Below are 27,815 nucleotides of genomic sequence, written 5' to 3' on the forward strand. Positions count from 1 at the left end.
GCGAGCCCGGCTGTGGCCCCGCTCTCCCCGGCGGCCGGAGCGCCGCGCCGCCCCCCTCCAGGTGCCGCCCCAAGCACCAGCTTGGGTGCCTGGTGCCTGGAGCCGGCCCTGAAAGGAGTGGAAGCTTCTAGGGGTCATTCTTGTTTATCTCATTTATTTTAATAATAAAGCTCTCCTAGTTTGTAAGTGAAAGGAGTGTTACATTAAAATCAAGGCATCATTAGAACAATAAAAGTAAACTTTTTTAGCTGCTTTTGTTCTGGGATAACAAGATCTATTGAGTATTGATTAACACCTTGCAGGATATGGTGTGTGGATTTTTCAGTTCATAGAATCATAAAATCAGAATATCAGGGTTGGAAGGGACCTCAGGAGGTCATCTAGTCCAACCCCCTGCTCAAAGCATGGTGATCACTCTAAAAAAAATGTATCTTCTCTTATAGTTCACAATGAAAGGCACCACTGACATTAATATAATTATCATTTCCCCTCTTTTACTGATATCTATCATGTACATTGAACTGAATTGCAGCACATAGTCATGGAAACTTCTTGGCTTGGTAGGGTTCTTGCCTTATTTATACTTGCATTTATTCCTCACACAATCATCCGAATTCACTAAAGTTCTCTCTCGCTTGTACAACTGAACTTCTGTGCTTCCTGTGTCCCTTTCCCAGCATGTAAAGTTATCAGTAATCCTTCTGGCTTTTCTATGCTTGCTGATCCACAATTTCAAATGTTATGAGTTTACAAGGTTCTCTGAAATATGCCTAAAGGTTTTGTTTGACCCGTATGATCTTATCTGTGCACGTACCACCTTTCCTGTGTAAGCATACAGACCAATAAACAGACATTGTTAGGGTGCTGTTATATACAACAGATACTTGAGTGTTGTTGAATGTAAAAGAGCCTTTAGGGAACATGGGCTTTTCAGAAACATTTGTGAAACATACTGTCGCAGCCAAAAAATCCTGCGGTGCTGTAAGAAAAATTGGGTATCATTTCACACAGAGGTTTGCAGAGCAGTCACTCTGAGACTTGCTAAACATTAACAGAGATTGGGTCATATTCAGCATCTTTTTCCAACACTGAATGAAATGAAAAATTCCACGCAGTCAATTTAATATTGGCCTAGATTTCATGTTGTCTGTCACACTGTGTGTGTGCGTGCGCTCGCATTCATGCACATGAATTAACACACAAGAGAGACACAGATGGTGGGTAATTAATAAATAGCTATGGCTAAAACTATCGTCATGGCAGATTAAACTATTGAGAGCTATAGTTAGTTGCGTATTATTCATCAAGTGTTTTATTTTGTGAATTAATAATTTTTGACCAGCTCCAGTATTGGTAGCCTAATCGAGGGCTTTTTAAAGTTCAAGATGAAACAATTAGAAGTATTTACACATAGTAAAATGTCCAAACTGCTGAAATCTCAAAAAAGAAATCAATGAGTGTCATTGGCATAAAAACTCCTGTTCATACTGATAAATTTTAAACAACACAGAAATGACTGCATGACAAACAGAACAAAAGCCAGAGTGAACATTATGAAGAATTTATGTCCTGGTCAAACAAACTAAACGGCAGGGGTTCAGCTCTTATCTAGGTTCTTATATTGGCACCCAGCATCCGTGTCTGAGAGCCTCCCGAATACAATGTCAGCAATGATAACTCTCTCTTCCTGCCCAGCTGAGAGTTCCTTCCTCTGCATGCCTCTGGTGAATCCCTAATGAGCCCTGTGTTTGGGTGACTAAACCTACTTCTAAGGGATGGAGGATCAAACCTGGTCTCCTTGATCGAAGAATGAGAATGCTTAGGCATGGGGCCCTGAGATAGCGCTTCAATCCCAGGGAGTGGTGGTGTAGACAACTAGACACATAGCCTGAACTATTCCCTATGCTGAATTATACATTTTTACAAAGTATTGCTATTAAAACAGACAAACATTAATTTCAAACAAATATCATCCTTGAGCTGCCTATGCAAGCAAAGTATATTGTTCTGGAGAGATGCATTTTAATAGTCGTCATAGAGCAGAACGAGTTAGTGTGTCAAATACATTCAACAAAATCCCTGAACAATACTTTCTCAGAGAAGGTCCTATAACTATTTGGATATCTCCTATTCATGACTGGTAGAATACACTGATGAACAATCAGCATACCTGAATTCACCAGATAGCCAAAAAAACAAAAACAAACAAACAAACAAAAACCAGCCATCTGTGAAGCAGCACAAGCCCTTACAGGGAAAATGAATTATTTTAAATATATTCATTATCCACAGCCACCACATTGAAAATGTAATCTCCATATTGAAGAGACCTTCAGTCTCTGTTTCTGCTAGACAACTGGAAGAAGAGGGAGAAGAATCCAGGAATCACTTTTGAAGAGTCTGGTACATAGTTATTCAATTGGTTAGGCTGAAGCTAGAAACTCCAGCTCTTCTAAGGCAATATTTCTCCCCTCCCCCATCACTGAAGGTGATTATGGGTTCCTATCAACAGACAATATGTTGATTAAAAAGTCTTATAACTATTTTCATTTATTTTTTTCCTGTGTATTCCTATTTTCTGCCTCTGGATATTTGAAACAGAAAGAAGGCCAACTAATTCAGATTAGAGCATTAAAACAAAACAATAATGGTTAATGTGCAGACAGAAAGGATTAGAAGTTTGGTGTGAATTAATTCACAGAAGTATCTAAACCTTCCGATGTTTATTCAGACTTTCCCCCTCAAAAAAAAAAAAAGTCTTGACTGATGTTTGTCAGACTCCCATTGGAACAGAATTTCTTATGGAATGTCCTGAATTTGGTCAGGCCAGAAATGTCACGTAATAGCTTTGCCAGCACTATTTCTGCATCTACTCCCATCCAAAAGTAATAAATGCCAAGATGTATTACATTTTCTCAGAATAACTAACTGATTTTTAAAACCTCTTTATATAATCCATACTATCAACATGTGTAAAACACTGAGCTGCATTTGGCTTAAAGGAGATTTGAAATGACAATGGGTCAAATTCCAGCCTTAGTTGGGCAATTGATATTTAAGTCAGCAGGTGTTTACATCATGGACAATGGAGGAGGTTAAGAGAAGCTCCACAAAGCTTTCACATAGTTTTCTATCCAATTGTTTTCTTTGGTAGGGAGGGTCTTTTCAAACACAGTTTTCCCCATCATGCTATCTATGGGTTTCCCGCAGCTCTCCTACATCCCCTACAGTGCAGCTCTGATGGAGCCTCACTATATGGGGCTTGCCAAGCCAGTGCCTTCCACAGATTCTGTTCCCATTGGCCATCTGGGTGATCTTGGGCATGTCACTTCCCCTCCCCGCGCCTCAGTTTCCCATCTGTAAAATAGAGATAATGATACTGACTTCATTGGTAAAGTGCTTTGAGATCTACTGATGAAAAGTGCTATATAAGAGTTGAGTATTATTATTATAATATTAGTAGTGGTATAAAACAGGTCTACCCTTGCCCTGGGGAGAGAAGGTGATGGGAATATAACAGAGCACTGGGTTTTATTGTATTTCCATTCAGATTTTCCTAGATAGCCACTGGGGATAATGCACTTCCTCCACTGCTGCCCCAAGCCACAAACCCTTCCTACTGTTAGTTGCCAGATGCCCATGTCCGCCACACACCTTATCTGCCAATATCCGTGCCCTCCACAGCATCCAGGAAAAGTGGCGTTCACTGCTATAGATGTGGCTGATTTCAATGTTATGTTCATAGCTAAGGCTCTTCATTTTCCTTATGTTTTACTGAAAAATTCCTGGTTTTACAAAAGTTGTGTTTTAAATTATTTTTCACCTGAATTTTCGACCAATCAAGTACACGAAAAATACCGATTATGCTAACTAAATCCAAAATACTACATCAGGTATATGTTAATAAGTCAGTCTAAGTGTAAATTCAGGGCTCTCTGTAAAAGTAAGTGCAGTGGAGTCCGACTCACCACTGCAGCGCCTCCTGCTGACTGTCCTGGGGATTAGCTCTGCTAGCCACTCCACCTTCTTCTGGTAATGTCTCGCTGCTGTCACTTTTGCTCCTAGACCTTTGTCATTCCAAGGACCACAACATCCTCTTCAGGACACAGCCCTCTGGCTGTGCCACACTCTGTGCTTCCCACTTCCGAAGGAACTGCAGTCTGCTGTCCAGTCACTTGGGGTCGCGCCAGCCCAGCTATACCCATGGCTGGCTACTAGTAACTGCTATCAGGGCAATTCTATATTCTAGACCAGGGATCAGCAATCTTTGGCACGCCGCTCGTCAGGGAAATCCACTGGCGGGCTGGGACCGTTTGTTTACCTGCAGCGTCCACAGGTTCGGCTGATCGCAGCTCCCACTGGCACATCCCTTGGCCCACGCCGCTTCCCGCAGCCCCGATTGGCCTGGAATGGTGAACCGTGGCCAGTGGGAGCTGCGATCAGCCAACCCTACGGACGCTGCAGGTAAACAAACCGTCCTGGCCCGCCAGCGGATTTCCCTGACAGGCTGCGTGCCAAAGGTTGCCAATCCCTGTTCTAGACAAAGCTTGCCACTAACTTCCACACAACTGGATTTTTTTCCCACCCTGAACCTGCTCTCCTGACTTCAAGCCTACATTTCTGAATAGACCAGACTCATTTACATTATGCAAAGAAATGGTCATCTGATTAGTTGACCTGCTTCTAATGTTATAAATAATGCCACTATCTAACAATGAGCTGTTCTAGCTAACCTAAAAATCAAACTATAGATGCAAAACTAATAACATACTTTTCTTCTGTATTACCAAACTGTTAACTCAAATCTGAATTAAAAATTAAAAATTCATGAAGGATAGAGGGACATTTTATGCATGATTTTAATAAGAGGTTATGGGGATTTTGTTTATTTTAAAACTTTGTGGGAGTCAAAGAAAAGAAAGGGTGATATTCTGCACTCAGTTACACTGATGTAAGCCTAGAGTAACTCCACTAGAGTTGATCCAGATTTATCCTATTAATATCAGAGAGCAGAATCTGGCCAATAAAACAGAACACATAGGAAATCTGTCTGGGAGGCTATGCATACATTCCTGGTTTCTAATGACATCACCCTTGCAGTTATCTTCACAACCCCTTGATGGGTATGTGTAGCCTTGCAGTTACCTCTGCACTATCCTCTCTCTCTCTCTCAGAGATATAATGCAAACGGTAGTTTTCATCTTCCAGAGTGAATTTGCATGCCTGAAAAGCTATTTAACTCTGTGTATTTATGAACTGGTGTTGTTAAAGTATTAAGAGCATCTTTGTTTGCAAGGAATATGCCACCGGTTTGATCTTCACCCATTTTATCTCTACAATTACTGCATGTAAACAGCAGCCCCAACTAATTTACTGAGTGGTGACCTACAAAAAAACAGAATAAATTGCAAGCATAATTACCCTGCCTTATCCTCATTTATTTGGTGACATCTCATGGTACTAATAAGACGACAAAAGACTTAGGAGTTTAGGTTGGAAGAGCTTCAAAAAGCTTGAGCACTTTTGAACTTGTTCTTACTCTTCCCAAACCAGACAGAACTTTTCAGACTCATGACCATATCCTTCCCTACTTCTCATCTCTCCCATCTGTATCCCCAGTCACCTTCCCTCTGAATACAGTCAGAAATAGGTCTTAATGCAGGTTCATTTGGCAACATGCAACCCAAATCATCTTTTTCTCCCTCTAAGCATTAGACACTACAGCTGTGCTTACAATATCTGCAATGATCTCCCTTAGGCTCTTGAAAACTTAGCTGTGTCCACTGCAGTCTTCATTTCATCCACAAATACACACACCCAGACAGCCACACCCCAAAGACAGCAATGATCACTGCATGGATCCTCAAGCTGAAGACCTCTTGGTATAAGCAAGGGGAAGCTTCTGGAAGGATATGCTCTGTGAGGGCCCAATGTCTTTAGAACTCTCTTCTCACCCTTCACCTGAGCCAAACTAACCCAAATACAATGACCCCCACAGCATACTGCAAGACCTTTTTTTACCCAGTATTTGAAAACGGTGTGGGCGAATAGTGATGAGAGGATAATTTCAGCATTTAATATGTTTAGTTTTGTTGTGGGTATGGGTGTATCATGATCAGTGGAACTGGAGTCAGAGGGTCAATATTCCCTGGAGGGGCTGTTATTGAGGGGCCATCAGTGGAACAGGGAGCACAGGGAGTTAGGCTGGAAGCAACTCATGAGAGAACAGTGCACAGGGTTTAATACAGTTTCAGTGTTAAACTGCGTTCAACTTCACACTTTGTGAACAAAACATAGTGGCAGTGTCTGAGCTGGGAGTTCTCTGAAGTGCAGCAGCCGGCAGCATGAGCCAAGTCTTAAGCTCCCCTGATTTTGCAAACACAATCCTGGCCCACAAATGGACCTGGAGAAAGGAGGAGTTCAAACTGTCCACAGACCTGTCCATGCAGGAGGACAACCGCAGCAGGAAAGTATAACTGTTAATTTACCTCATTGGGGAACCAGGTAGAGGGGTCTGCAACACTCTCTAGCTCACCACTGCCTCAAGCCTGACAGCAGTTATAGGAATCCTAGGGAATTATTGCTCCCCAAAGTGGAATAAAAACTATGGCGTGACACATGCTTTTTACTAGAGACCAATCTGCAAAGAGGGGATAGACTCCTATGTTACAGCCTTACACACACTGGTTGCTACATGCAATTTTGGGGACCTGACAGACTCCTTGATTCAGGACAAGACAGTCTGTGGCACCCACCTGTGGGAACTGCTGCCTCAGGAAAGGGATCTCACATTAGGCAGATGTTTAGACAAGGAGCATGCAGTGGAAGCCTCATGAGAAAGAATGAAAACTCCAAGAGGCACAACACCCAAGAAGCACGTGGAGTGAGACAACAGCAAAGGAGAGCAGGTGCCCAGTGACCAGTGCCAGATGCTTCAGAGGGAGTGAACAGAATAGGACAATTCTGGGTGATCCGCCCCCCCGCTGTCCAGTGCCAGCTTCTGGAAGTTAGAGACATAAGGACACCAAGAGCATGGAGTTGCATCCCTGACCATCTTGGCTAATAGCCATTGGTGGACCTATCCTCCATGAACTTTTCTAATTCTTTTTTGAACCCAGTTATACTTTTGGCCTTCACACCATCTGCTGCCAATGAATTCCACAGGTTGACTGTGTGTTGTTTGATGAAGTACTTCCTATTGTTTGTTTTAAACCTGGTGCCTATTAATTTAATTGGGTGACCCCCTATTAATTTCATTGGGTATCACAGACCCCTCCTGAGGATTACAGCTATATAAGCCATGGATCTGATCAGGTGTAGCATCAGAATTTTATAGCTGCGGTATAAGAAGCAAAAGGGGGAGTCCCATGGAGAATGGAGACAGCTTTGAAAGCATATGAGGATGTTTTAAAGGATATAGGTTCCTCAAAGGAAACCTGCAACTGGCAATAGACCCCACAGTGGAACCTGTATGCTTACCACAAAGGAAAATTCCAGTGGCAGTGCATAATCCAGTATGCAAGGAGCATGAAAATTTGTAAAGCAGGGATAGCATAGCACCTGTAGAGGCCAGTAGAGCCTGGGTAAGCAGCATGGTGGTGCTAAAGAAGTCCTCAGGCAAATCACATATCTGCATAGACCCAAAGCCACTGACCCGAGCATTGAAAAGATGGCCACTATCCATTTTCCACAATTGATGACATCTTGCCAGAACTTTCCAAAGCCAGAATCCTTATGGTTTGTGATCTGAGGAATGGGATTTGGCATATAAGCCTAGATAAAGAGTCCAGCATGCTCACAACTTTTGCAATATAATTTGGTGGCTACAAATGGCTGCACATGCCAATGGGCATAAGCCAGCAAGAAAGGTGTTTCAGAGAAGACTCACCCCAGTGCTGGAAGGACTGCCTAGGTTGAAAATAATTACAGCTGATATTATCATGGTCAGTGAAGGGAACAATGATACAGAAGCTGAACAAAACCATGGCAAAAAAACTACAAGCTTTTCTACAGCGATGTAAGAGCAAGAACATAAAACTCAACCCAGGAAAAATGTGACTCAAATAGCATGAGGTGACATAGATTGGACACCTGCTCATAGCAGAGAGACTGAAAGCAGATCCCAGTAACATCAGGCCAGGGGAGGCTCTAGCTTTTTTGCCGCCCCAAGCACGGCAGGCAGGCTGCCTTTGGCGGCATGCCTGCGGGAGGTCCACCGGTCCCGGGGCTTCGGCGTACCCACCGCCGAATTGCCGCCGAATCCGTGGGACCAGCGGTCCTCCCGCAGGCATGCCGCCGAAGTCGGCCTGATGGCTGCCCTCGCAGAGACCGGCAGGGTGCCCCCCACAGCTTGCCGCCCCAGGCTTGTGCTTGGAGTGCTGGTGCCTGGCTGGAGCCGCCGCTGGATCAGGCAGTCAGAAACATGCCAGCTCTAGTGGATGTGAGAGAGGTACAGCATTTCATTGGAACAATAAATGTTTCTGTCCAACTTCTGTCCATACCTGGCTGCAGTAACACAATCCATATGTCAGCTCACAAGGCAGTATTGTTGAATGGAACTGGACAGGTCCCCAGTAGCAAGCATTTAACTTGCTGAAACAAATGATAGTGGATGCCCCTGTCCTGAAATACTACCAGCCCGGAGAGCGACCGATACTCAAGTGAGATGCATCGGAGAAAGGATTAAAGGTAGCTCTTTTGCAGGAGCAGCTGGTCACTTATGCCAGAAGAGCACTATCTGAGACTGAACAGAGGCATGCCCAAATAGAAAAAGAGATTCTGACTGGATTTTGAGTGGAGCAATTCCATCAGTTCACCTATGGCCACTCAGTAATAGTACAAGCAGACCATAACCCCCTAGAGACAATTATGGCAAAGTCCCTTCTTAATGCTCCTAAGAGATTACAGATCGAGTTGATGCACCTCTAGCACTACTTGGTAGAGATCAGATATTTTTCAGGACAACTACTTATGTTATTTATTTTATTATTTTTTATTACATGCTCTCGTGCCTTGTGACACATGAAGCAACCCAGTCTTTCCACCTCCATCTGTCTAATGTCACATTTCTTGCTCTGTTATAGTCCGTTTCCATGACAGCAGAGTCTTTCTCAATGGTTTTCTCATAAGTCACCTACTCCACTTAATTCCCGCATCTTCCTTTGATGTTGCTTTTTGTGTCACATAATCAAAACGCAGAAGGGGAGAGGTGATAAGATGCATCCCTGTCACACTCCAGTGACAATATCAAACCAGTTGTTCTCTCCATTTTCTGTCTTTAAACAGCATTTTGAACCTTCATACAGCATCATAACCAGTGACACTATCTTTGTAGGAAGATTTTGTGACAATATGGTCCTCCATTGTGACTCTCCATGAATGCAATCAAAAGCTTTGGTGAAATCTATTAAATTCAAGATTAATCTTCTCTGGTAAGCAAGCCCCTTCTCAATCATTTCAGGTTGAAGATGTAATCTGAACACAATCTATTTGGTGTAAAGCCTGCTTGCTCAGTATGCAGTTTTCCATCTATGACCAGTTTGATTCTGTTCAATAGTACACTATAGAACACTTTTTCTGGTACTAAAAGTAGTGTTATTCCCTGTCAATTGTCACACACAAGTTGGTTTTCTTTTTCTGGTAATTTACAGATCTCACCTTTCTTCCACTTCTCTGGGCAGAATTCTCTCCCAGACTACATTAAAAAAAGTTGATGTATTTCATGTACTACCACCCTCTTCCCCAGCTTTAAGCATTTCAACAGGGATCTTTATCTTGACCAGGTGCTTTGCTATTTTTAGTTGCTTAATTGCTTCTCTATTTCTGCTTCTGAAATTTCAAGCAGTGGTATTTTTAATTCTTCACTTTCTTCACATCCACCAATTGGAATTGTCGTCTCTGGTTGGTTGAGTACTTCATTAAAATGTCCTTGCCCTTGTTCTGCTTCAGTTGTTAAGAATCTTCTATCTTTCGCCTTTATGATATCACTGTGCTTCTTGAAACATGATGATAATTCCTTATACACCTGGAATAGGTTATTGGAGTTGCTTCTCACTGATGCTTCTCCAGCTTCTTTTGCTTTTTGCTCAAGCCATTCTTTCTTACCTTTCTGACACAACTTCTTTACTTCTTTATTTTTCTCTACATAATCCCATTGAAGCATATGTTATTGTTCTAGTTGTGCTTGCCTTTGGTTTTTCTTCCTTCAATCAATTTCCACATGCATGGCTGTATCCACTCTTCTTTCCTTGGTCCAAGTGAATTTGTGGTAGCTTCCCAAGAGACATCTCTAAAGTGAGCCCATTGTTCCTATATATCATCATTCACTGAGAGCTGGATTTTAAAGTCCCTCCTGATTCCCAGGTCAGACCATTTCTTCACATCAAATGCAATCCCTCTTTCCTTATTTGCTTGGCTTGTTAGCTATTCTAACTGTTCTGATGAGACGATAGTGGTCGCTTCCTACAGCAGCACTTGCAAGAGCTCATGTATCCAGTAGTGATATTCTCCATTATCTGCCAATGGCAATGTGAGCCAATTGTTTCTCCTTAATTCCATTGTTTGACTTCCATGTTAATTTGTGTTTCCTGTGATGAGGGAAAAGTGTCCCCCCAGTGCACAGGTTATACATACTACGCAGCTTACTAAATCTTTTACTGTTTTCCAGCCACTCCTCAATACTGTGTTTACCCATGCAATTTTCATATCCAAGGTTGCCATTGTCAATTTGGGCATTCATAATCACACATAACCAGAACAATATCGTAAGCATGGACCTGGTTTAGTACAGCTTGCAACTTGCTGTAGAACGTATCTTTTCCTTGTTCATCCTGGTCATTGGTAGGTACATGACACTGGATAATAGTTACTTTTCATGATCAGGAACAAAATGTGCTCCTATAATTTGAGAGTCAACTGGTTCCCACTCCTGTAGAGATTGGGTTGTCTTTTTGTTGAGGAGTGCTCCAACTCACTCTGAGAGTGGAAGAAAGGTGAGATCTAGGAGTATCATCTTGCTTTCCTGAATAAAGTACTGTGATGCCATCTGAATGGAATGTTCTACGTCCAGTCCATCTCATTTCACTCACTGCAAGAATACCAATATTGAACTGAGTCATTGCTTTAACTACTTGACACAGTTTCCCACATGGTTCTCACATTCCAGCATCCCATTCTAGTTTTAGCTGATAGGATCTCTTGTTTCAGGTGATGAACTGCCTTATGGGTTTGGTCCACCATCTCCATACCTCATTAGAATTCATTTGTTGTCGACTCAGTGATTCTGAGTGGTTGGCTAACTAAGACAGACTCTTATCAGGGTTGTTTCTATAACTGTGATTCCTTCATCTGCTACCTTAAGGACATGCCTGGTAACTTAGTATGCCCAAGGTACTGGTGTTAGCTTACACCCTGAGCAGGGTATACTCAGCATCAGGGAGTTGGGAAAAGGGGATCAAAACGCTGAATCCATTAACATGCTGCACTATCTCCGAGTTTCAACAGCGAACTTAATGGAAATCAAAGAAGCAACCGAAAAGGGCATCCAACTACAGAAAGTCAAGAAAGCAATACTAGCAGGATGGACAAAAGACAAAAGCCAAGTCCCAGCAGGAGCAAAACCATATTTTCAAATTAGAATTCAGCTGAGAATGCAGGATGGCATCATCATTCGAGGAAAAAGCTGTTGTTCCCACTTTACTACCTAAAGATGTCATGGAAAAAATACATACCTGCTACCAATGAGGGTAGATCTGTTGCAGCTAGAAGGATGGAAATACCACTGAGAGGAGATGGTCAACAATCAGAGAAAACAGGCACCCTACCAGCCCTGGAGACAGGCATTCCTGTGAGGATCCACCCATCAGAAAGATACCAGAAGGAGTGGACTGAAGGAGTCATGAGGGTTACAGTGGCACCCAGACCATATGAGGTGACTATGCAATAGGGACAAGCAACTGAAGAAACAGGAGACATGAGCCAGCAGACAAATCCCAAAGAGAGCCTACAGAGATCATCACAGAACAGAGAGACAGAGAACCATCCAGAAGCCAACCCCACAGAAAGGAGGAGACTCCACACAGAGAAAGTTTGCTAGACTCAGAGCCAGGTGTCAGGGAGACAGAAATAGCCTGGTCTCCTCCTCAGGTGAGTGATCTATCTTAAAGACTATGTAAGTAGCTGAGTCTGTGAATAAGACAAGACTCCAATATGGCTGTGTGATAGCAACCTCCGGCCAAAGGAACACGGAGTGGGGGTCTGGGTATCAATTATTTGCTTTAATTTTTATATTAAAATGTTTGTAAAATAGGGAAGATGCATCATGATCAGTGGAACTGGAGTCAGAAGGCCACTGTTCCCTGGAGGGACTATTATTGACGGGACAACCTGTAGATCAGGGAACAGGAGGAGTTAGGCTGGACAGAGCATTCCACGGGGTTTAATAAAGTTTCACTTGTTCAGATTAAACTGTACTCAGCTTCATGCTTTGTGAATGGAACTTAGGGTGGCACAGGATGAAACTGCTGAAGTTTAATCATAATGAACATATCTCCTTTCTATTTTATGTTACGTCAAGGCACCTACAGCAAATAGATGCCCTTTTTACTTTGCATCATCTAAATAAAGAAGGAATCTATGACATAAGTAGATAAAATATTCAATATTTTCTGTAACAAGTTAAAATTGCACATATCTATTGCAGTTTTATTTCTAGATGGTTGGATCAATATGTGAATTTGAAGCTCAGGCTTAACATATAAATTAAAGCTGCCTGGGGTGAACTTTAACTTGCTGAATTTTGTTTTCAGATTTGCGTATTCTTTCTAGAGAAGGATGCAAACTAGTTTGAGCCCTTTAAGCCACATATACCATGTGAAATAGGGAGAAATATGCTCAAACAGAGTACTGAGCACTTTCTTTGAGTCCTGAATGCCCTTACACCCCACTGATTTCAGGGCGTACACACTTCACAGGATCAGGCCCTTAAAGAATTCAATCCCCCCCCCTTACCTAAAGAATAGTGATTGCGCATTACATACATAACAGGTCTATTTAATGTCACTCAAGTAATAGGTGGACATAAGAGGAATGTAGCACAAAAAGAATAAGACAACTTAATATTCTATTCCTAATTATTTATCTAGTGTCCATATTTATAATATTGATCTCATTGGAGAGGTTATGTTGCCTTGAAGAAGCACTCATTAGGTGCTGTGTCGTAGTCTTCTGTACACTATGTACTACAGAGTTCAATTGTAATTTGGCATCAATTAATATAAAATAAAGTATGATTAGTGGGATTTTTTTTATTTTATTTTTTATTGTTTTAATACAATTCTGAAACTGAAGTTGGACTGCTAAAGTGACATGCTTACACACTAAGTTTTCCTATAAAGATAAATACAATGGAGTGTTTTTTTCTCAATAAAACTATTACAATGCTATTTTATTTCTTTGTGTTGCCTGGTAGCTCACCTGTCTCCTAGGGTTTATCTACTCATTCTGAATAAGACCCTGAGAATGCAATTAAGGGTCATGTATGTGGTCTGAGAAGTCAGGGATAAGGAATTAATTTCTTAGTTTGCTTTCCCTGTGCTACAAATTGGTTTGCAAGTTACTATTCAGTGGAGCAACCCAGAGCTCAGAGGAAAAGCAAAGCTGCTACAGCTGCACTCCATTATCAGAGAGAGGGAAAAAAAAGATTAGATTTTGTACAAACACAAGAACATCTATAGCTAGTATAGTATGTTTGAAACCAGTTCAGGACTTTTCTATACTTTTCAATAACAGAGAGTAGTTTTATAATATTTAAAGCTCAGGCAGACAGTTCTGTTACTTTCATATACTGTATATTTTGGGAGTTCACACCATTAACATGGATTTCTCTCATGTAAACTATAGGTAAGTTGCAAATTAATATAGCAAAAGTAGAATTTTGGAGTTAATGTGTTCTTTCTGGAACACAGATCCACAGTTCATTTTCAATTTCCTAACTTGTATCAATGGCTCTCAGATCTGACCTACTGTGTATTAGAGACTGTCTGACACTACAACCTGAATCTAAACTGAAAAAAAACATTGCTAGTAGTCAGTGTGGAGCTCACCCAGGACTTTCTACATCAAAAGTACATGTCTCTACCCTTGACCTAGAGGACAATTCATTTGGTGTGAGAACGTAGCAGGCTGTGTAGTCTATGGGACCCATCACTAGACAGAGTCAGGATCATAGGCCAGTATATTTTATAAACACCCCATACAGATCTAGCTCTAAAGTTTGGGACTTGTGCCCATTGTACAACAAGGCAAAAGTCACATCTCCATTGTACTGCTGTAAAGAAGGGAGATAAGAAAGATAACTGCCACAAAGATTGTTTAAAGAAATTTAATTGATGGGGCTTATTTCCATTAGCACTGTTACCAGACACTACTGACTGACACAAACTGCACATGAACTTGGAGAAAGCTCAGGATCAATACTATTTGGACCAGTCCAGCCTCTCTCAGAAGTTGATAAACTGCAGTGAGCCACAACTTTAAGGTAGTTTTTGTCCTATGCATTGTTTTTCATGTCTTAACAACAGTTAATGCCACTTCAATGTATTGCACTTTACTTCTTTCTTCCAGCATTCCCCTCTTCTCCAGATCTAGACTTAAACATTGAAAAGACTGGGACAAATAAGAGGGCTGTTTCCTTCCACTCTCCTAGCAGTTAGAGTCAATATTGCAGCAGGAATGAAAGAAAGTCTAGTATTCCAGCAGAGGTGGTAGAATGCAGATTTGTAGAATTATCATTCTAAATGACTCCAAGGCCACAGTACCGAGATATAACATCAGGATTTTGTGATGCAATAGGGCAACCTACACACCAAAACCAGTATTATCCTCTCATTCGCTCTGTCCTAGGACTCACACTCTAGACAGGTATACTCTATTAGTTCTTCCTCTTCTAAGTTGGATCCAATACAAACCCCTGTTCAGAGTCCTGACACAAACATAATTAAATAAATCTGACAATGATCTATAGCATATGCCTAGGACCACTCTACATGAATATGATGTGAGAAAATTAATTGTAAGTCTCTCCCTGGCCTTCACTATTTCAACAGGATAATTTTTCTAGCAATGATGTATTAGGCAAATGGATTGGAAACAGAAATGGATTATTAAAGAGGCCTAGATAGGAAAAGGTTTAAGTATGTCCTAATAATTCCTTAATCCTGCTGGCCTATCTCCACAGACTATTCTATCACTCTTCCTGAATTAATCAAAAGCACAGTGACTTGATCACATTCATACTCCTGTCCCTCCTTACTAAAAAGTTGCCTTCATCCAAAGAGTGAACAGGAATAATGACATATGACTAAGCTGACCAATCACACAGTGATAATAAGCAATAATAAATAGATACAGCAAACACAGGTGACAAGTAATCCACAGACTGAAATCTGGTTGCATGAACAAACTAACAAAACTTAAAGTCTGTTCATGAACCGAGGAGAGAGAGAGAGATACATTTGTTGATTGATGCCCGCTGAATAGTTCACCCAGCTTTACTCATATCATTTTCTCATCCAAGGAGTCTTCTACCTCCTTCTATACTGTACTGCACTGGAACTCCAAGGCTGGACGGTGAATGGTTATGTATCATTGTTCTATCACTTCCTGTATTAATTAATGACTGAGCAATCCTGTCCTTTACCCTTCTTGTCCCTTCTGCTCCTTTCTTCGCAATCCAAAGGCTTTTCATAAAGCAGAAAAACATTGGCATGTCTCCTTTCCATTTCTCTGCCTGACTTTTTCTCACCTTACTGTTCCCAAGTTTAACTGGAGAGTTTTTAAGTGCCCTCACAGAGGCCCCTCAACCAGCAGATCTGCAGAACTCTATTTGAATAATTCATCAGACTCAATCTTACAGAGTGACTAATGTGCTAATTATACAGAAGACTCATTTTATAAGGTTGGTCTGGTGCTCAATGCTAAACATCACTATAAAATATTCATATGGTATTTGGGGATTTTCAGAAAACTGCTAATATGATAGACATCTGTAAGGGTGGATACTTTTCTCATAGCCACGGTTCTATTTCAGTGAATAGGTTTGTCACCAATCCAACACCCAAGCCAATTTGATAGCTCGTTAAAATATACTGTTACAATAATGTACCAAAGTAAGAGGAATAGTCTCAAATTTTTACATTGTAAAGAGGGACAAAAAGCAGCTTATCAAAAATGAAGGTCTCCTGGCTTATCAAGGCTTCCCTTAATCTACTATCCAATCCATACTTAATAGACTATGTGAAAATGCCTTTTAGGAGATTTTGTTATTTTTAACTATGGATGTGCTGTATGGATCATGTAATTCATAAAGGTGGCCATAAATCATTTCTAACTGTACACACTTTCACTAGACCTTAGTGTGAAGAAATGTGCAGTTTGTAGTTTTTACCAGAAGGTGGAGCCTAGCTGAAATAAACAAGAAAGTTACTCATATTCATTATTAGGGTAGGGTTTTCTCTCCTAGCAACATTCACTGCAACAGGGTAAGGGAAGTATAAAGAGAGCTACATCAGTAGGAGGTCAGCAGGGAAGTAGAGTAACTGAAGTGTCCAAGAGCAAGATCAGTAGCTAGCAAGTAAGTCTATGGTAGTGACTCCTGGAAATCAAACTGATCTGAAAACACTGAAGAGCTGAAGCAATAAAAGTAAAATACAAAGGAGCTTCTTTAGTGATAATAAAATCTACCTACTATTTCTGGGATATTGAAATATGTTTGGAACTCTCTTGCAAAGCCAAGATGAAGCAAGATGAGTTAAGGAAACATCCAATAAAAGTCCCACTTCAGCTCTAAGACCCAGAAAAGAGAAAGAGGGACTAACAGACACACAAAATAAATCAGCCAAAATCCCACAGAACCAAGTACCTCAGTTAATACACGTGGGTAACAAAAGAAGCTAGAAGGATCACAAGATAAAGAGTCTAATCCAAAAACAACAAGGAGTCTGGTGGCACCTTAAAGACTAACTATCTAACAGTTACCCCCTGATACTAGTCTAATCCAAGAATCTCCAAGAGGAGGAGAAGAAGAAAGTGAAGGGTAATTGTGTCACTGAGCGCACTGACCATAACAACCAAACAGTATGTGTGGATTCTCTTCACTGAGGAAGCTGCAGAGGTACCAGGCCCTGATCAGATAGGATCTTCATCATCGTCCAGAAGCCACTTCAGAACCTAAAAGTAAGCACTAGCAGTGAGAAGAACAAATCACAACAGAGCTGCACGTGGCTGATCTCTGAACCATCCATTTGCCATACCTGGCATATTGAATTCAAAGAATTGGCCATACCCCAAGATCTTTACTAGATCTGGAAAAAACTACTCACAGCGAACAACTTATGAGAAAAGTTTTGCCCTATCCTTCTTTGGAATGGTCTGCAAATAAGCGAATAGGGTTTATACAAATATACTTCTATATATTGCTAATAAGCTGTTCACTACGAGTATTGCTGAGTATCAAAGCAATATCAACTTGAAGTCTGAGCTGTTTTGATTGGACACACAGTATGGTTTTATTCCCTGATTGAATGTAGCTACTATAATCAGATTTCTAATGTGAATCTGAAATCCACTGCCTGTGAATATGCTGCAATAATTCCTTAAAATGTTCATGTCAGTGAACTTGCCCTCTAGCATGCTCATGGAGAGCAAACCCAAACTGGACAGAATGATATTCACTTAAAAATGTAAATGAATGTTTGCAACTATGTATTTTGTAGCACCTCATCTTTGCTCAGCCTTTGTTCTGGCAAATGCCTATAACTTTAAGGCCTCTTTTACACCATTGACTTCAGTGGAGTTACTCCTGATTTACACCAGCATACACGAGAGTAGAATCAGGCCTGGGGAAATTAAGTTATTTCTGGATTTATTGAGAATGTCCTGACTGATGAAGTCATCAGATGATTGATTGAAAAAAAAAAAAAACAGTATGTATAGCACACACAGGCCCAGATTGTGCCTGCAAAGCACAATGGCTCCAATGGCTGGTCTGGAGTGAGAACTGAGAAAGGGCTTGATGGCCCCTGTTCCTCTATCCCCCTCCCTGTCCTTCTGCTCAGTACAGCATATGGATTGCAGCTGTGCCTGAGTAGGAGAGACATGAGAGGGAAGATTCCTTGTACCATGCCTATCCCTGCCATGATGCTTGGTCCAGGCACAATCTAGCCTTCAGGATTGTTATCTTTTAAGAAACAGTAAGTAATGAATCTATATACATGGTAGTAGTTTGGAGCATGATGTAAAAGTAGACTGGGCGCCTTCATAATTGGGTACTGTGTGGTAGTATTGGGCTAATTAGAGAGTCAAGAGGGAGGCAGAAGCTGATTTTTATCAAAAAATAGTACTGTTAATTGAGGGAGGTACCAGTTTTGCCAATAATTAGGCTCTTGGTTGCCCTAATATATTTTATGCTAGATCTTTATACCAGTGTGCGGTGCTGACCCTACACATATATTTTAATAGTGGAAAAGGCAGGGATTTACAGGTTTTATTTAGGGAGAGTTAAATTGCCCAGGTGATCAGAGGTCTGTGACAAGTCCTGCTGTACTAGAGGAGGGGAGAATAATTATCATTGTGAATGAGAAATGCTGGGATCTATGGCTAACAGCACAGCATGGGAGGAGGGAGCAGAAATTCACTTCTGAGGCAGGTGGAATGAGTGATGTAATAAGATCCAAGAGGGATCTAATTCCCTGTTACAAGTCTACAGTGTTTGTCTAATTCTCCAGACACCTAGACTTGAGGAGCTTTGGCTAGGGCAGATTTGTTGTGTAAATTTAGTTAACAATTAGTATGAGATGTTATGTGGCTTTATCAGGAAAAAGAAGTTTTGCATAATTTGCTCCCAGCATACTTATTTCTCATCTAAGGGTACTTTTGGTTTCATATCTTCTATTTATATAGAAACATGCACACACTCACACATTATATAGTGGAATGAAAGGTCATGTTATTTGGCATACCTCTTCATGTCTGGGAAATTTGAACAGGTGGTACTTGGTAGTAAGAAAGGGTATAACAGAAAATTCTTTATATTTAATGCTTTTACAATTTAAAATGTAAAAGGCCAGTGATTAGCAGCCAACATACAAGCAAGTTGGCATTTTACCATGAATGGATCACAGAAAAATGTGGTAAATATTTCTTTGATTATTTGCACATTTCCAGTTAGTGCTATCTAACAGAGATAAAAACACAGCAGGTATTATTGGTCAGGCACATTGCTGGATTGTCCGCTCTGACTTACTGATAAGGATTTTATTTAAATAATTTCACACATTCAGAAAACAGCTCATTCCCAAAAGACAGAGTTTTTAGAAGAGCCAGAACCTTTGCAGCATCAGAACAACTTTGTATTGGTGCAATAGGATCATCCCAGTCTAGGGGACCATCCAGTGCCACAGATTCTGTGCTATTGCTTCTCCTTGCAGCCAGTGTAGAGCACAGCCAGGAGATGTGGGGGGTGTGGTTGGATTTATCTGATTCCAAGGACCTATGGCTGCCACAACAGCCTGATGGGGCTAATGGCAGCTGGTATGTAGTGGCCCCAGATGTGAGTGGCTTAAAGCCACCATTGCACCCCAACTAGAGAGCTATATTGGCTGCTTATTACCCTTACTGAGAGCCCAGGCCAAACTTTGCATAGTTTTGAAGCCATTGAGTTTCACATTAAGATTCACATTTCATTTGTACTGATTCCTGCATAGGCAAACCGCAGAGTGAAGCTCTCTCTGTTATGTATAGTCATGTGAGGATCCAGAAGGCTTTTCAAGGGGAGAGAGATCTCCACTTGGGGATTCTTATGGAGATTTTCTCTCCTAAAGTCCCTTCCCATGGCGTTCTTGGTGCAGTGAGCCAATCTGATTATGTGACTGGGTGTACCAACCCCACAATGGCCCAGTAAGGGTTAACCATCCACTTTGGACCCAGGAGGCCACACACCCCATGCCCTTGCTTGGAATACTGCAGTTGGAAGCAGTATATAAAAGGAGGTGGCTCAGCTCAGTTTGAGCTGACTGAGGAGGAGAGCGAACACACACCGCAGGCTCCTGCCAGGGAACTGCTAGTGCTCCAATGTGCAGAATTTGAATGTGCTGAATCCACAGCAGGACCCCTGTCAACTGCGGAGGATGAGGGAGATGGAAAGCCACTAACCCTGAGAAACCGCAGGATCTGGGAGCAAGGGTAGGAAGCAGCCCAGGCACCATATTTGTTGAGAAGGGGGCCTGAACCTGAAACCAGGACTGCTGGTTCCACAGGGCCCTGGGGCAGGAACCAGTGGAGTAAGGTGGGCCTCGGTTTCTCTACCACTTTCCCCACCTACCACTAGGCCTCACTGCCCAGAGGAATAGGACAGTTCCATAGACTCCGATCACTAGGCCACACTGCCCCGCGGACAAGGGTGGCTCCATGGACCCAGGCTGCTAGGCCTTACAGGGCCAAAGGTAAGGAGCCACCATCACCAGAAGGGGATGATCTCCTCTTTCTTTCCCCTGATAGCCTGATACCCTGTGCCACATGGTGAAGAATGCAGGCACGAACTAGGGCCTGATAAGAGGTCTGAACAGGGGACAATAGACAAGGAAACCCCACAGCCAGTATGAAGATGCAGAAGCTCTTGAAATGGATGCTGGAGAGCCAGCAGCAACAGGCGGCCCAATAACACCACCACCAGGCCCAGCTGTTGCAACAAATATCCATGCAGAAACAAGTACAAATGGCACAACATCAGGAACAACAACAGTTGGTCCGGGAGCTAGCCGCAAAACACCAGATGCAGGAGTCCATGGTTCAGCAGATGGTGGTACTGATAAAACTAACTGGACTGCCCACCACTGTGCCGGCAGCATCAGGGGCTGAGAACATCCTGACAGGTTTTCCGGTACAACTAGCCAACATGAGGTCTGGTGATGACCTGGACGCATTCCTGGTCACCTTTGAGCAGATCGTCACCACCACTTGATGGCCTCCAGAGCACTGGGCCACTCTGGTTGCTCCATATTTGACCAGCCCTGCACAGATTGCCTATCGGAATTTGGACCCGCAGAATGCTTTGGACTACCCCAATGTGAAAGTAGCCATCTTGTACCACATTAGTATTGGCCCCAAGACTTACCAGCTGTGGCGCCACTGGGAGAGAGATCCCCTGAGGCCCGACCCCGGGCGGTGGCCCAATGCCTCTGAAACTACTGCTGGCGATGGCTAGGCCCCAGGAAGTTGACCGAGCCCCAATTACGGAGGTGGTCTTATTGGAACAGTTAACTTAGATTCTCCCTGCTGGGGGGAAGGAGTGGGTGCAACACCACCACCCAGCGACCCTCTCAGAGGCGATATCCTTGATGGAGGACTACCAGGCCACCAAGGGCCCCGAAACGGTCACCCTTGGTGGCCAGGTAGTCCGGGGAGCCTCAGAGTTCAGGCCTGGGCCACCAATGGAGGATAATACAGGCCTGAAGGAGGGAGACCCGAGAACAAACCTGGACAGTGGATGACAGCCCCAGCCCAAGGAGGGGGCTGACCTGAAGGTCCTGCTCACCATGAGGAAGAGGCCTGCCAGGTGGCCCTGGAATACTAAAACTGGGCACACTGATGGGAGCACCAAGGAACAGATGCTATCAATGTGGCCAGGAGGCGCACTTCAGATGCAAGTGCCTGTTTTTGGATTGCAGCTATGGCCAAGCATAGGTAGGTGGCCACCAGACTCCTGATCCCTCTGTGAGTCAATGGCAGCCCAGTGACAGCCCGGGTTGACTCAGGGTAGTCAGACGCTTGTCTGGGCCAGCCTGGTGGAGTCCCTGGACCTTACAAGGGCTCCTATCCATCTGAAATGCATCCATTGGGATGTGTAGCCATACCAAACTGCCAAGGTGCGGCTAGAGGTGGGGCATCACAAGTAAATGTGTTGGGTCAGCCTGGCCACGACACTGACATACCCAGTGATCCTAAGGCATGAGTGGTGGTGGTTTGGGGAGGGCTCATATGAATGGGGAGACCAACACTCAGCAGAGAGGAACCCAGGGCTGATGAGAAGGGGGGTCTTGGGTCACAAGGAAACCAAAGGGTCGGGGAGGGCTCAGTCGGCCAGCCTGAAACTACATCCTCCTGAGACTGGGATCCTGAAAAAAGTCAGACCTGAGTGGATAATGGTCAATGTGGACTTTTTGATGGAACAGTGGGAAGACCCAACCTTAAGCCTGGCCTGGGAGCAAGTGGCTGACCCCAAACAGGAGGGAAGTGCTAACCAATATGTCCCCGGGGGCCCCGCTTTGAGGTCCACAACCATCTGTACCACATGGTCAAAGATCCCCAGACTCAAAAGAAACTCCAGCAACTACTAGTGCCTTGGCAAATCCTATGGGGCCTGCAGCATTTGGCCCACTCAGTACCCTGGGCTGGGCATCCAGGTTGGGAGAAGACTTTGTAGTGAGTGGTACTGTGATTTTTCTGGCCTGGCATCCACAAGGAAGTGCAATATTTTTGCACCTTGTGCCCGGAGTGTTAGCGAGCCAGTGTGAAGGGGGTACTTAAGGCGCCCCTGATACCACTCCCAATGGTTGGGGTACCCTTCAAAATAATTGGCATGAGCTTGATTCCTTGAGAAGAGTGGGTCAGGGTTCCACCATTTACTCATAGTTTCGGATTATACAACCCGGTACCCCGAAGACAACCCCCTGCATACGACCACAGTTCCTGCCATTGCCACCAAACTCCTCTTCACCAGGTTCTGGATACCACAAGACACTAACGAACAGAGGGACTAATGATAGCAGAATTGGGCCAACTGCTGAACATCAGTGCCCTCAAAATGTCAGTATACCACCCACAAATCGACAGCCTGGTAGAGAGGTTCAATGGGGCATTGAAAGTGATGCTAAGGAAGTGTGTCAACGATGACCCATAGCACTGAGACAAGCTGCTACCCGCGCTCGTGTTCGCTGTGCAGGAGGTTTTCCAGGCCTCCACAGGGGTCTCCCCATTCAAACTTTGCTACAGGAGACAACCCAGGGGGATCCTAGACCTGCTACAGGAGACTTGGGAAGAGCAGGAGTCCTCGGTCACAGGGTCCGTTCCCCATACCTTACGACTTCATGAACTCCTCCAAAGGCATGGAAGGTTTCCTCAGGAGAATTTACATCCGGCACAGCAAACTCAGGAGCTCCAGTATAACTGGGAGAACCAAACTACAAACCTTTGACCCTGGGGACAGGGTCCTACTTTTATTTACTTTTATTACCACTGTCCAAGTCCATGCTACTTGCCAAGTGTCAGGGGCCATTCAAGGTTATTTGAAGGGTAGGACCAGTTGACTACAAAATCCATTTGCCTGGGCAATGGCAGGACATCCGGGTATACCTGTCAACCTCCTGAAGACTTGGAAAACCTGAGAAGGTTTGCTAATCATCCCATATACTTCTGAACCAGAGCTGGTGCCGCTAGCCATTGGGCCACCCAACGCAGCACCCATCTTGATTGGACAAGATCTCAGCCCAGAACAACTACAGCTGCAACAACTGGTCCAGTCCTTCCCCACCATGTTAGTGCCTCACTGTGGACAGGCGGACGGATGGGACCTGTCACCACATAACCACCAGCCCCGGACAGAAGGTCCAAGAAGATGTGGGAACCTGTCTGGAAGAAGCTTGATGCAGTCTAATTCTGGGTGTTGTGGAAGAATCCAGGAACAAGTGATGAATCCCGCATTGTCCTAGTCCCAGAGCCCAATGGGACATTAAGATTCTGCATAGACTTCCAAAAGGTCAGTGCCATTTCGTGCTTCGATGCCTACCCAATGCCCAGAGTTGACAAGCTGCTCCAGCGACTGGGGAAGGCTAAATTTATATCTACCCTAGATTAAACCAAAGGTTACTGGCAGATACCCATGACCCCGACGTCTCGGGAGAAGAGGGCATTCTCTACACCATTTGGTTTTTACCAGTTCGTCACCAGGCCACCTTTCAATGGCTGGTGGACTAATTGTTGTGGCCGCACCACCAGAACGGGTCCACTTACATTGATGACATCATTGCCTACAGCTCTGGCTGGGAGGAACACCTGCAGCACCTTAATACTGTGTTGCAAGCCCTCAGGGAGGCTGGGCTGACCACAAACCCAGCTAAGTGCCACCTTGGGCAAAAAGAGGTGACATACTTGGGGTGCAGGGTGGAGAGGGGCTAGTTGCGCCCCTTAGTAAACAAGGTACAAGCCCTGAGGGACTGTCTGGTCCCCTACAACCAAGAAGCAGGCAAGGCAGTTCCTCAGGCTAGTGGGGCACTATCGATGTTTCATGCTGGATTTCGCTGAAGAGAAGGGCAGCTCCATAGACTCTGGCTGCTAGGTCTTGTGGGCCAGAAGGTAAGAAGCCACCATCACCAGAAAGGGGCGACCCCCGCTTCCTTTCCTGATGGCCTGATGCCCCGTGACAGTGATATAGATTTTTTTTCCTTAGGTACCTATATAAGCACAAAGAATGATCAACAAAGAGCCTGAGCTAGGAAATGCCAGCTTGGGAGGGAGAAATATAAGCACCTGTGGTGACGACGCAGGAAAGGAAACAGAAGGCCAGGTTTGTTGGTAGCCAGAGAGCTTTACAAGCCTCCTGCAAAAAGCCTCCCAGGAAAACTTTTCCTGGGGTTTTTATTCTTCTCCTTACTTTGTTTACAACAATTCTTAGTGGTTACATTCTTTGCGCATGAAGAAGCCAGGCAGTAGTCAATTACATAAGATAGCAAACCCATCTCTTGTGCACGTGAAAAGCCAGCTGCAAAGGTAATGTCAGGCTGCCAATAAGTTTTCCAAACATAGGCGCTAGGACAAGGTCATTCCTGCCTCGTTACCAAGGGAACAGTTTGCCGTTCACGCTGGCATACGATTCGGGAACAACACATTCCTACAGCACCTATCTCTTATTATGGGGGAAATGAGTTGGAGAAAAGGTTAGCATTATTCAAGAAACCCAGAGCCTGAAGACTGGTGTTAGGACCTAATGTGAGGTTTGAGAACATGGGAGATTATGTGCTTGGAATAAAGCTGTAGGTATACTTGTTAGCTACTGCTGGCATTCTGACCCCTTTGCTCTATGGGAGTGACTAAGTTATTACTCAAGGTTTAGTGTCTCAACTTCTGTGCATTCTGAACCCTGATTGCTGAGGGTATATAATGCTGCAGAGTTGGACAGCTTATATCTGTGGTTTAATTTCACTGTAATTCTCTAAAGATACTGCTTCCTCTCAGCGGTGTATTTATTGTGAATATTGTGTGATAAACCCAGCAGAATTTACAAGCAAAGCCATGCTCATGGAAGATAGAATGTTAATTAACTGCAAATAAAGCCCAAATGTATCTTGAAAAGCTAATCTTGTACTTTCTGATTTCACTGCTTGTTAGGCTCCTGTTCATATTTACCAATTCTAATATATATATATATATATATATATATACACACACACACACACACACACACACAAACAAACAAAAAATGTATACTGTGGCTGTTGCATTACAAATTGTTGGTAGATCATTCATTTTACAGATTTTTTTAAAATTAATCATACATTTTTTATTTGTTTCCTTTTGGTAATGTTTCTATTTACTCTTATCGAGAATTTTTTCAGTTAAACACTGAGAGACAGCTCCTTTAGATCCAACACAAAAATAAAAAATTACAATGGTACCAGAATAGATGCAGTCAGATTGTTCTAAAGTGGAGACAATTATGAAACTAAGAAAAAAAATAGAAAAGAAAGGGTTATTACAGCACCATATACATGTGATGAACGAAGTCACCTGATATGGTCAAAGTCAGAAAATCTTCACCTACACAAAAAAGAGCAGATAGCAAATAAAATAAATGAGAAAAGTTAGTTTAAGAACAGATGACGTGTATCCCAAACATGAGAAAATGAGTCCATGTGAATATTTAACTTCTTGGAAATCTTTTCACATTCTTGTATTAAGAATGTATAGATTAAATATCAGAGGGGTAGCCGTGTTTGCTGCTTTTACAGATCCAGACTAAGAGTCTTGAGGCACCTTATGGACTAACAGACGTATTGTAGCATGAGCTTTCGTGGGTGAATACCCACTTCGTTGGATTAAATATGTACTACAGAGAAGTCCTTTCAAATTTGGAAGGTGGCACTGATCTTTCTTCCACTGGAGTCAAGGGGGTAAAATGCTGCAGCTGAGATCAGAAACAGACTCCTGATTTTGCAAAGAGATAACCATAATTCCTGCTGAAGTCAATCAGAGCTTGTGGGTATACTCCATGGCAGGACTGTGTCTTACCGCATGCACGCCTTTTAACTGTCCTTTCATTCACCTTACTCCCCAAGTTGCCTAACATTTCACACAAAATTTGATGTCCCTTTTTCATTATTGAAATTTAGGAGCACCTGCAATAAAGGATCATGGAACTGATGCTATAGAAAAGAGTTACTTACACTGAAGGAAAGAATCCCACCATATTTTAAGTGTCTTGCCTGAATAATTTTCTTGTGTCCCTCATTCTGGGTCTTTGTCACACGTCACATCCCACCTTTGGGACTAAATGGGCTGAGGGGTATGGTAGTGTATATTTAAAAACAGATTGTTTTGTGCCCTGTGACTTAGGTGCAGTGAAGGATAAGAATAGTCTGGTTCATACCTGATTTTTCACTGTTCTACTCTTTTTTAGTATCCTTTTCCCCCCAAACTTAATTTTAAATAATCGTAAAATGTGGTTTAATGCAGATTAGTCCTATAGAAAAAGAAAAAAAACCTGGGTCCCTACGTAATTTCTAGTTTTTAACTATCATCATCCTTTGTGACAAAGAATGAGTTATATCTGATCCTTAGGTTTTCCTAAAGGCCTAGAGATCTCAATCAGGATCCCGTTGTGTTACAAAAGACTGACTTTTTCATCTTATGCCAGTCTATGCAGTGCAAAGGATACATTCCCTCAGTTGGGTTATGGCAAATCACTTTTTGCACTGCACACTGATAGCATTAATGTTTACTTCCTAATTGTATTATATTTGTTTTAACTGTTTGCCAGTGTACAAAGCTGGCATATGTCTGACTTCATTATAAATTTTACAAAGCTGTTAGCATTCCGTAACAAATCAAAATGCACTCTTCACTGATCTTTTATCACCAAAGGCCCCAGTCATCCATTGAAGACTGAAACTGACAGACTATTTAGTGTGCCCTAAGTATAACTTTGAGTCAGCAGGAGCTAGAGCTTTCTGTAATTATGCTCCCTGATTGTTGAATCTGCTCCCTATTGAGACTGGAAGAGCAGCAGCTGTTGTGACATTTAGACTAAAATTAAAGAGGTGCACAAGTTTGCTGAAGCATTTAACTATAGGGAATTGTTTTAATTCTTTTTTCAAAAACAGAAAAATGAAGTTGCAAAAGAGACTATTGGGGAGTTAGAGTTCATTCTGTTAAATTAGTAATTATTATTTTATACATTTCCAACGGTGTACTAGGAGGGAAAAAGGAGTAACTAAAGTAGCCTGTCCCATGGAATATATGTGGTAGAAATTTTTTTAAAAAGATCAACAGGGCCATGGGAAGAATGGCTCCAATTTCCCCATTATTAGCTAAGGATTCTCCCCTTTCTAATTTATATCAGTTGTATGTGCAGCTAGGGGCTCTTTTTGCCCCTAAGAAGTGTAAAATATGAAATTGTATTCAGTTATATCTTTAAAAACTAGGACAAAATCTCACTGAAATTTATCGCATTAAATTAGAAAGGGAGTTTTTTTCCCAGGGTTACCCAG

This window comes from Terrapene carolina, unplaced genomic scaffold (genome assembly GCF_002925995.2).
Source record: "Terrapene carolina triunguis isolate 2854851 unplaced genomic scaffold, T_m_triunguis-2.0 Scaffold96, whole genome shotgun sequence".
Taxonomy (NCBI): domain Eukaryota; kingdom Metazoa; phylum Chordata; order Testudines; family Emydidae; genus Terrapene; species Terrapene triunguis.